An 11,288-nucleotide genomic window follows, 5' to 3' on the forward strand; every position below is an offset into this window, starting at 1 on the left:
GTCTGTAAAAGCGTTTTGCAAACTTTTTTCTGTCTTTGGATATCTGAACTTTTAATAGACCTCAGTTGACTTTGTATTTCAATTCAGCGCCTGTTTGCTTGGTCACTTCACATAGGTTGCAGCATATGGTGGACGTTACATACATTTCTTGTTTTTCTCTGATTGGCTATGTCTATCTAATGTGATCAGGAAGCTGAAATTCAGCATAAACCACTTTCACTCATTTTTTCACAGTGAGGCTTTATTTAGATACACTGATCTAGCTGGCAAAGTCAGAAAAAACAAACATTTTTCCAATCTTTGTGTCTTTTTGATTCTCATATAAGGTTGCCAGGTTTCCAGTTTTTGACCATTAAAAGTCCAGTTGGCGGTGCTGCAGAGCTAAGGCAGGCTAGTCTCTACCTGTCCTGGCACCGCACTGTGCCCTGGAAGCGGCCAGCAGGTCCAGCTCCTATACGGGAGGGCCACGGAGCTCTGTGTGCTGCCCCTGCATGCACCGAGCACTGGCTCCACACTCCCATTGGTTGGGAACCGTGGCCAATGGGAGCTGGGGGTGTGTGTGCCTGCGGGCAAGATCAGTGTGTGGAGCCTCCTGCCTCTCACTCTCCCCCGCCTAGGAGCCAGACCTGCTGGCTGCTTCTGGGGCACAGCAGGGAGCCAGGAAAGGCAGGGGCCTGCCTTAGCCCCGCTGCACCACTGACTGGGAGCCACCCAAGGTAAGCCCGCACCCCAACCACTTGCCCCAGCCCTAGGGTGACCAGATGAGGGGAAGAAAATATCAGGACACATGGGAGGGTGGGGTGCCCGCCGGCAGAGCAAAAAAAAACAAACCCCGAGTCCTGTAGGCTGAGGTTGGGACGCGGGACAGACACCGAAATATCGGGACAGTCCCAATTTTATCGAGACATCTGGTCACCCTACTCAGCCCTGAGCCCCCCAAAACCCAGAGCCCCCTCCGTCACCCCAAACCCCTCATCCCCAGGGTAATTCCCTTCTCTTCATGTGCCAATAAATATTTATTCCTGTTTCTGTAATTTTCACTCCATGCATCTGAAGAAGTGGCTTTTTAACCACAAAAGCTTATGCCCAAATAAATCTGTTAGTCTTTAAGGTGCCATCGGACTCCTCGAGATGCTAAAGGAGCACTCAAGAACAATAAGGCCATTGTGGAGAAACTAAATTAATTATTTGCATCGGTCTTCTAAGGGACATTCCCAGACCTGAGCCATTCTTTTTAGGTGACAAATCTGAGGAACTGTCCCAGATTGAGCTGCCATTAGAGGAGGCTTGGGAACAAATTGATAAACTAAACAATAATAAATGTGAAACTGCAGAGTCAACATGGTTTTTTTAAAGGGAAATAATGCTTCACCAATCTACTAGAATCCTTCGAGGGGGTCAACAAGCATGTGGACAAGGGGGATCCAGTGGATATAGTGTAATTAGATTTTCAGAAAGCTTTGACAAGATCCCTCACCAAAGGCTCTTAAGCAAAGTAAGCAGTCCTGGGATAAGAGGTAAGGTTCTCTCATGGACTGGTAACTGATTAAAAGATAGGAAACAAAGGGTAGGAATAAATGGTCAGTTTTCAGAATGGAGAGAGGTAAATAGTGGTTTCCCCCAGGGCTCTGTACTGGGACCAGTACTATTCAACATATTCGTAAATGATCTGGAAAAAGGGGTAAATAATGAGATGGAAAAATTTGCAGGTGATACAAAACTACTCAAGATAGTTAAATCCCAAACAGACTGCGAAGAGCTACAAAGAGATCAGGGCCGGCTCCAGGCACCAGCCTGGCAAGTAGGTGCTTGGGGCGGCTGCTCTGGAGAGGGGCGGCACGTCCAGATATTCGGCGGCAATTCGGCGGACGGTCCCTCACTCCCACTCGGAGCGAAGGACCTCCCGCTGAATTGCCACCGCAGATCATGATTGCGGCTTTTTTTTTTTTTCTTTTAGCTGCTTGGGGCGGCCAAAACCCTGGAGCCGGCCCTGAAAGGGATCTCACAAAACTGGGTGACTGGGCAACTAAATGGCAGATTAAATTCAATGTTAATAAATGCAAAGTAATGCACAGTGGAAAAAATAATCCCAACTATACATATAAAATGATGGGGTCTAAATTGGCTGTTACCACTCAAGAAAGAAATTTTGGAAGTAGGAGGCACCAAATGAAATTAATAGGCAGTAGGTTTAAAACAAATAAAAGGAAGTATTTCTTCACACAACACACAGTCAACCTGTGGAACTCCTTGCCAGAGTATGTTGTGAAGGCCAAGACTGTAACAGCGTTCAAAACAGAACTAGATAAATTCATGGAGGATAGCTCCATCAATGGCTATTAGCCAGGATGGACAGGGATGGTGTCCCTAGCCTCTGTTTGCCAGAAGCTGGGAAAGAGTGACAGGGATGGATCACTTGGTGATTACCCGTTCTGTTCATTCCCTCTGGGGCACCTGGCATTGGCCACTGTCGGAAGACAAGATACTGGGCTAGATGGACCTTTGGTCTGACCCAATATGGCCGTTCTTAGGTTCTTATGTACCCTAATGCTCATGTAAAATATTTCAGATTTACAAGGGAAAATTTCCCTTAGATATGAATTATTTGACAGCTAAAACCTAGACTGTGTATTCAGGGCAGAAACCTACACACTCCTGTAATTCCCCAGTTAGTGGAAAGTCTCATAATTACTTTAGATTTTGGCTGACATAGTTATATCTCAGCTTTACAATAGGACATTTGTTTTGCCAAGATCAGAACTGTTTTGCTGCCTCAGGGCTGAGTCTTAGTGACTAGGTATTCCTCCACCATGGAGCAAAAATGTATGTAATATAGTGTAGCTGTTAATACTATGTATTATACAATAGATTAGATATTGGTCTTACATGACATATATGAACTAACATGAATTTACATGTCAGTATATTGTGAGTTATTATACTCCACAGATCTGCAATTGCACTGCACACAGAGGCAACCATTTGTGCTCTTATTTTATCCTCCCTGTCCTCCCCTCTATGGTCTAAGCTGCTTTTGCAGCTCTGTGTCACCTCTGGAGGCCCCTTCTCTGGACTGGGGAACTGAACCAGAACTGGAATTTGGCCAGACAGGACACGTATTGTTTTGATCTGCCCCATAGAGTTTACACAAAATGATAATACTGTCTGGGGCTGAATTATCTTTTCTGCTGACCCTCCACTGTGGTATGGGTTCCTCTTTAACCCCTAAGTATGGCTACAGTGAGTTTCAGCAGAGGCACAGGCCTTCCATGGTATCCTTTGGATCCCTCAGGATCAATGCAGCCCCCTGTAGATCCATAGAATCATAGAATCATAGAATATCAGGGTTGGAAGGGACCTCAAGAGGTCATCTAGTCCAACCCCCTGCTCAAAGCAGGACCAATTCCCAACTAAATCATCCCAGCCAGGGCTTTGTCAAGCCGGGCCTTAAAAACCTCCAAGGAAGGAGACTCCACCACCTCCCTACGTGCTTCACCACCCTCCTAGTGAAATAGTGTTTCCTAATATCCAACCTGGACCTCCCACACTGCAACTTGAGACCATTGCTCCTTGTTCTGTCATCTGCCACCACTGAGAACAGCCAAGCTCCATCCTCTTTGGAACCCCCCCCCTTCAGGTGGTTGAAGGCTGCTATCAAATCCCCCCTCATTCTTCTCTTCTGCAGACTAAACAATCCCAGTTCCCTCAGCCTCTCCTCATGTGTCATGTGCTTCAGACCCCTAATCATTTTTGTTGCCCTCCGCTGGACTCTTTCCAATTTTTCCACATCCTTCTTGTAGTGTGGGGCCCAAAACTGGACACAGTATTCCAGATAAGGCCTCACCAATGTCGAATAAAGGGGAACGATCACGTTCCTCGATCTGCTGGCAATGCCCCTATTTATACAGCCCAAAATGCCGTTAGCCTTCTTGGCAACAAGAGCACACTCTTGACTCATATCCAGCTTCTCGTCCACTGTGACCCCTAGGTCCTTTTCTGCAGAATTGCAACCTAGCCATTCGGTCCCTAGTCTGTAGCAGTGCATGGGATTCTTCTGTCCTAGGTATCTGACCAGACTTCATGGCCTGTTATACTGCAGTTGGGGGTGGTGGAGAGATACCAAGGAAACCTCTATCCCCTATTCTCACACCTACCCTCTCTCATTTGATGGAACAATGTGAGGAAATTTCTGTGCTAAAATTTCCTTCTCCTGAGATGAAAACCACAGGGTTTTATCTTTCTTTCTTTTTCTTTTCCCACTGGGAGGGGGAAATCAGCCCATTGTAACTTATTTTATATATCCACTCGGATGTCTTTACCATGCAGACTGGCAGAGGCTTAATTCTCCTGTGTAATTCCCCCCCTTAGGGGAAACTCTCATCATAATGGTAGAGTTTATCTCACATAGTAAATTATAGCTCAGTTTTAGAAAGGAAAATTTGTTCTCATGAAATCAGAGTTCTACTTATTGCATCACAGCTGAAGTCTAGTTCTATTTCTGGTGCCATCCAATCTTGTATTAACCAGTGCGAAGTTGGAAAGAAACGGTCAGATATGAATCTTACACAGGAGTTTACAACAAGTTTTAACCACAGGAAAACTGAGTTTGTTTAAAAGCAAGCCTCTTCAGACTTCAGACTCTGCATATTCATGTTAACTGGTAAAAAGAAAAACACTTGAACCCTCTGTGAACCAAAACTGGAAGGGCTGACACATGGAAACATTATAATAAAATAGTAGCTGAAATCTCCTGCATGAGTATAATTCATAAAGTCACTTGCGTAAAAAGCCAAAAATAGGTGCCCTTGTTTCCATGTGCAGTGTTATAGTGAACAATGTTGCCGTTTGTATGTGTTCCCCAAAGTTTGTGTAAAATGCTACTTCCTCGCTGGAGGCAGAACCACTTCTTTGTTACCCCATGAAGCTGTTACCTTCTTCTGATCAATGGACACATTTCAATTGCTGCAGAACCTTTGGATTCCAACATTCCAGATGTTTTTCACAAGGTCAAGTGATGATTGAACCTGGTGATAATCTAAACAAAAAGAGCTCCCAACCATGCTTATAGCTGCTTCCATCGCTTCATACTGACTCAACAGACATTCTAGGCTTCAGAGTGACACACAGCATGACAATCCTGGAATCTTATCATATAGATAATAATGTGAATATATTTACAAAGCAGTTTGACCTTGTCCTGCTACGCTAATATTTGAGGTGTTGCACTGAGTTAAAAGCAGTAACAAACAATTACAACACTTTAAGATGCATTATATAAAATCTTAGAATGCCAAATGTCTGAATGTACAAGAATGTAGAGATGGGCTCTTCATTCTAATTGAATCCTGGAATCTGGGTTATCTGTTAAAAATAGGACACTATTCTCTAATAATAATTCTTTTCCATGGACAGCTGTTGATGTGTCCATAGGTTCACAAAAGCTTTTCTAGCATTGTATTGTAATAACAGCAATACCTTCAAATAGAACTGGATGAGCTATTCACAGTAAACAATTTAATCAATGAATTTCACCCTTTATTCTGCTTGTGAATTGTTATAAATGTGTTTTTCAACACATGCTTTATACAAACATATTTTAGCGTCTTTCAGCCTATTGTTGCTATTCATTATTATTTCTGTATGACTGGTCACCTTAGTCGCAGAGTATCATTTCTGTTCCCTGGCTGGATAAGGGTATCTGTAACTAAGAAGAAGTTCAAAACACTGGATGTTTGATTGCCTAATAGATAATGTGGGAACAGTCTGTGGAGTTAGGAGGAGCTAGAGTGCAAGTCTAAGGAGTTTTTAGAACAATTTAAATATTTTCCTTTCCAGGCCCCTGGACTCAAACCTTACTTGTAACATCACTGTTAGAAGAATTAGGCTACTGTAACATCATGGGCTGAGGTCAAACTGAAAATTAATGATCTCTTATGACAAAGTAATTGTTTGTGGTTGTACAGGCAGAACTCCAACTGCAAATCGTGGGGCCAGATCCTTTTCTGGTTTATTTAATTGCCACTGAGTCAGGACTCTGAACAGTAAACTTGCATAGTTCTAGCTGCAAAAGATGAGGACACATCTCTGAGAGTCATTTAAATGTTTTAATACTGGCTTGGCGTTTAGGGTCCCGGTTTAATTTTGCTCCCATCTTAAGTAAATGTAATGTCTTCATGAAATAAATATCAGACATTTGTATGAAAAAAAAATCACTGCCATAAATCTTCGTAAAAACCAAATTCCAAAAGGTTGCAAATTGCAATTCAGTTTGCAGTGTGCTAAAAGGTATGCAAAAAATTATGCAGCCAGCTCTATTTAAACTTAAATGTTTGATAATGTCAAATCAGCACCAGAGAGAATGGATGCAATACCAACACATGAACAAAAAATTGACAACAGTGACTTAGAATGATGAACAAATGTCATGGTATATCTAGTCCAAAAGAAATACCTGGAACTCAGGAAATAAGGTTCAACAGCTCTGCAAAAGTAGTCTGAGGATAGACTGGCAGGTTTCGAAACTGGGGATTTCCCCAGAGTAATATAAAATATCTCATTTAATCACAAATATGATCTGGGTCAACTGCTAGCTGTGCAAATATTGCACCAAAACACAAGTTTTATTTAGTATTTATAGACAGATGGAGATTTTTGGAAAAACATGGCTATCAAAGGCTTATCTATTGAATAGTAGACTGATACTTGTGTCTACCAAAGCAAGGCCAGTATGAGAAAAACATATCTGTGAGCATCTTGAATTTCCCATCTCCTGTTTATAAAAGGTCCAGATACCCAACCGAGAGCAAAAAATAGGAACAGTAGCACGCAACTTAGGTGCTCAAATTCCAGTCTGTCAGTCTGCTAGCAAGGTAAAAGGACACTGTGAGATGCATCCTCCAACTTAAGCTTATGCTGTGCATATATGCGGGGCCTGGCATGGCTAGCCTCAGAATTATCAGACACATTTTCAAAAGGTAAGCACACAACTTACCAGGTGTACAAAGGGTGGCAACCATTCTGCTACCCAGTTTCATTATTAGTAGCATATGCAAATTCAAATCAGAATTTGGTATCGGTTGCCATCCAATTATCCTTACCTGTTCCTAATGGTGTTTCTGAGGCAGCCAGCCTTTCAGAAACTTTCCAAAAGAGGAATGCAAATTTCACCAAAGAGGAGGTCAGGTTCCTTGTGTCCTTGTCCCAGGCCAGATGAAGGTGCTCGATGCTGTGAATGCTGTTTGAGAGATGATGCAAGTGATGAGAGAGTCCTGGAGGACAGAAAAAAGAAGTGTTAGGTACTCTGCCTGAATACCAAGACAAAGCTGGATCTGCCTAAATGCCAAGATGGAGTGGGAACTTCAGCCCAAGCAGAGGGCAACAGACTGTCTCCCATAAGGAAGCTGTGGTGCCCCAGTCCATCCTGCTTTTTCAAAACTGCAGACCATGTATGAAGTGTGTAGTCTCTTCCCATTCCTTTTCTTTCTATACCCCCACTACACTAATGTAAACTGTGCTGAGCCTTACTTGAATTATTTCCCCTTTGTAATAGTAACAATGGTTAACAAACCCTCTCATGTGACAGGATATTAACCTTTTGAACCCTGACACAATTCATATAACTGAAAGTAAAGAATCAGGTGTGTATGGTCTATGTGGCAAGGTAACATCTCATGATGAGTTTGTGAATTCACTTTACATTCTGCTGGTGGCACCAAACTCCCAATCAGACTGCTCTAAGAGGTGTACCCACACATATGGGCATATGACAAGTGAGAACAACTTCCCAGCAGTCACCATGAAGTAGGTGAATCAGCTGAGGAAGAGAAAACGGGCATCTCTCACCCTCCTTCCATCCAGAAGTTAGTTCCTTGTCCCATCTTTCTGTTTGTATCCTCACCTATGATTTAGGTACAATTCACATTAGCACCACACATTTGTGTTTTCTTGCACTTACCCTTTTCCTCCACTAGCAGACACTTTCTGATGTTCCCTATTGGCATCCTCTCCTCTGCTTGCCTGGCATCAAGGATAAACTTGGGCTGTTGCCTCTCACTTTAATCATGCTCTGCATTGGCCTAGCTTTTCAGCACCTAAATATGTTTAGGAGACCTCACACCTAATTTAAAACTCCGTTTGAGCATCTAACCCCTTGTCCATGCCTACAACATACAAATATTAGCTGCAGCCTCCCTACTGTTCACAACAGCCTTATGTGTGCTTAAATCACCTCTTGGAAAATTCCTTTTGCAGTTATATTCCACTTCCTCACCTATGTAAATGCACATAAAATAAGTAATTACATAGGGAGAAGATATATGATTCTAAAAGTCTCTTTAATCTAGAAGATAAAGACAATAAGATCTACTGGTTAGAAATTGAAGCTAGAAAAAGTCTAATGGGAAATCAGGTACAAATAAGGTGAGGGTAATTAACCATTAGAACTGTTTACTGAGGGATATGGTAGATTTTCTATCACTCAAAGTCTTTAAATTAAGTGTGGATAGCTTCCTAAAAGATATGCTGCAACTAAATCACAAGTTATTGATCACAATCAGGAATTACTGGGTGAATTCCTATGACCTGTATTATGCAGAAGATTAGACTAGAAGATAATGGTTTTCTGACTTTAAAATCTATTAACATACTTTGAAATTTCTGACCTTACATTTAAAACTGAACTGTCACAACACAAACAATTAAAGGATGATGAATCAGGGCAGGAGTAAATATATAGTTGCAGTCAATCAGCAATTAAAGGGTATAGGTGAAAGATGTAAATACTCTAAAAACTGAAAAGTTTTTATGGTGGCATTTGCATCCTTAACACAGCAGCCCTTTTAATTAGGGACTGAAATAATGAACAAAAAAACCCATTCATAATTTGGTGCACTATTATACAATAAAAATGCATATTGTACATGTAACATATTAGGGAAAAGGAGGTATTGAAATTGTTGCAGAATAATTTAAATAGACATTTTGAAAACATAGAAAACTGAATAGTTGTGGCTTCCTTGTTTATGTTAACCTCTGCAAATAAAAATGTTTACTAAATGCCTTATTGAAGTAACAACAGTATATTGGAGGCTGTGTTTCTTAAGAATTGTGACTAACAATATTAGTCATCTTAAACTGGAAATGATTGGTGAAAATGGGGAAGTTCAAATGTAGCAATACAGCAGGTGTTAGAGAAGGAAGAGTATTACACAGCACAGTGGACATTATGTTTTCTTCAGTGCTCTTTAGGACAGTGACTGAGAGTCTTATCAAAGGTCAGATATTTTGTGCTAGATGAAATATTTAGCAGGTGGCCATTTGAGTCATACCTGGAAATAATCTCATGCAGTTTATTGTCTAACATTCTGGCAGAGTTGTTCCAAGAACATCTTTACTGAGTTAAGCTAGTATTAGCTCGTATAAATCTTTCGCCTATTACTTACATGATGATTTGGGGGTGCTTTTTGGACATGATGAATTTATTAGCACAGAACATGGTTATTCTTAAGGTAATGCAGAAGCAAGGTGAAGCTATTAATTATTAATCATTATTAATTAATAATAAAATGATAATAAATATCATCATCATCACCATTATTATCCTCCCAAAATTCCCCAAAACCTGTTAGTATAAAGTTGTGGGTGTACAGTTAACTCAGGCTTAAAAAATAACCTTAATCTGCTCCCTTATGTACATTCATTACACATAGGGCATAACATTTAGATAAAGGGTTCCATTTCAGCGAGGTCTCTGCTTGGCCTTCATTCGTGAATGTGCAAAACAAAAAAAAAGGAGAAAAGTCTGCATTTCTACAACTCACTGTCCCACCTGCTGTCTATTAATGTAATTGTTATTAGTAAATTACATTCTTGTAGACTCAACAGGAATCAATCAGCCAAAGGTCAATTAGTGTCTTTTAGCATTATAGGATAAGTATGTGTAACCTTTCTACCAGGTGTTGTTGGCATCAAAAATGGCCGGCTTCAAATATCTACGGGTTGCTCTTGAAATTAACAAACATCACTGACTCAAGCCTCCACCCAGAAACCTGGGAAAAAATAAATACCTTCCCTGGGAAACCCTTAATAGGCAATACTTCATCCCCGTCAAGCACTGAGCCCATATGAAAAACAAGGAAAACTTTATTCAGAGGAAAGGAACACAGCATTAATTTGAATAAACACAACAACAGTATATCAACAATATGTTAGATCAGGGATCGGAAACCTTTGGCACGTGGCTCACCGTGGTAAGCACGCTGGCAGGCCGGGCCGGTTTGTTTACCTGCTGCGTCAGCTGGTTCGGCTGATCGCGGCTCCCACTGGCCGCAATTTGCCGCTCCAGGCCAATGGGGGCTGCAGGAAGCTGCGGCCAGCACATCCCTTGGCCCCCACAGCTTCCCGCAGCCCCCGTTGGCCTGGAGCAGCAAACCGCAGCCAGTGAGAGCCGTGATCGTCCGAACCTGCTGACGTGGCAGGTAAACAAACCGGCCCAGCCAGCCAGGGTGCTTACCCTGGCGAGCCACGTGCCAAAGGTTGCCGATCCCTATGTTAGATGAATAACAAGTAAAACACCTGCCCACACAGTAGCTTTGGCAGTAGTCCTTTGAATCTGTTTCTCCATCTGCTAGTGTGAACATCTAATGGACAAATGTCTTTCACATACCACTTTTTCCCCCCTTCTCCTTTTGTGAAGGAGAGACCTTACTGCTCCCTCTTACTGCAATGTCACGTAAGGCTGTGGTGCTGACTTCAGGCATTCAGGCTCCTAACTCAATGATAGTGATTACAGTTCTAGGAGTGCTGAGTAGGAGCACCTTGCTACCACCTCTACAATGCCAAAGACAGGTCCTTAGCAGAGTTCAATAAGCTCTGTCATGACACTGGAGGGTTTTAAACAGCATATAATACCCTTGACCAGTCCTCATTCCAGGGATTCATTCCTCAAAATAGCGTGTGTGTTATTCCAGTGTTCTAGACTCATCACTCCGCTAGCACTACTCAAATTTAGAAATGTAACTGAGCAGCTATTGTCAGTTACGAATAGCCCACTTCTCTCTGATATTGTGAGATGTCTTAGACTAAAACAAATCCACTTCTACAGTAGGGGAGCTGACCAGGAAGCTGACTAGTACTGTGGATCGCAGATCTGAAATTCTGACACATACAGTAACTACTGACAGCATGCAAGAACCTGCCACAGACTGCCAGGGCATTATTTATTATATACTGTATCAAAGCCAAAAAGTCTAGAAATCTAGTTCTGCAATGGCTTCTCACATTGCAATGAG

Source organism: Chrysemys picta, chromosome 11 (genome assembly GCF_011386835.1).
Source record: "Chrysemys picta bellii isolate R12L10 chromosome 11, ASM1138683v2, whole genome shotgun sequence".
Classification (NCBI taxonomy): Eukaryota; Metazoa; Chordata; order Testudines; family Emydidae; genus Chrysemys; species Chrysemys picta.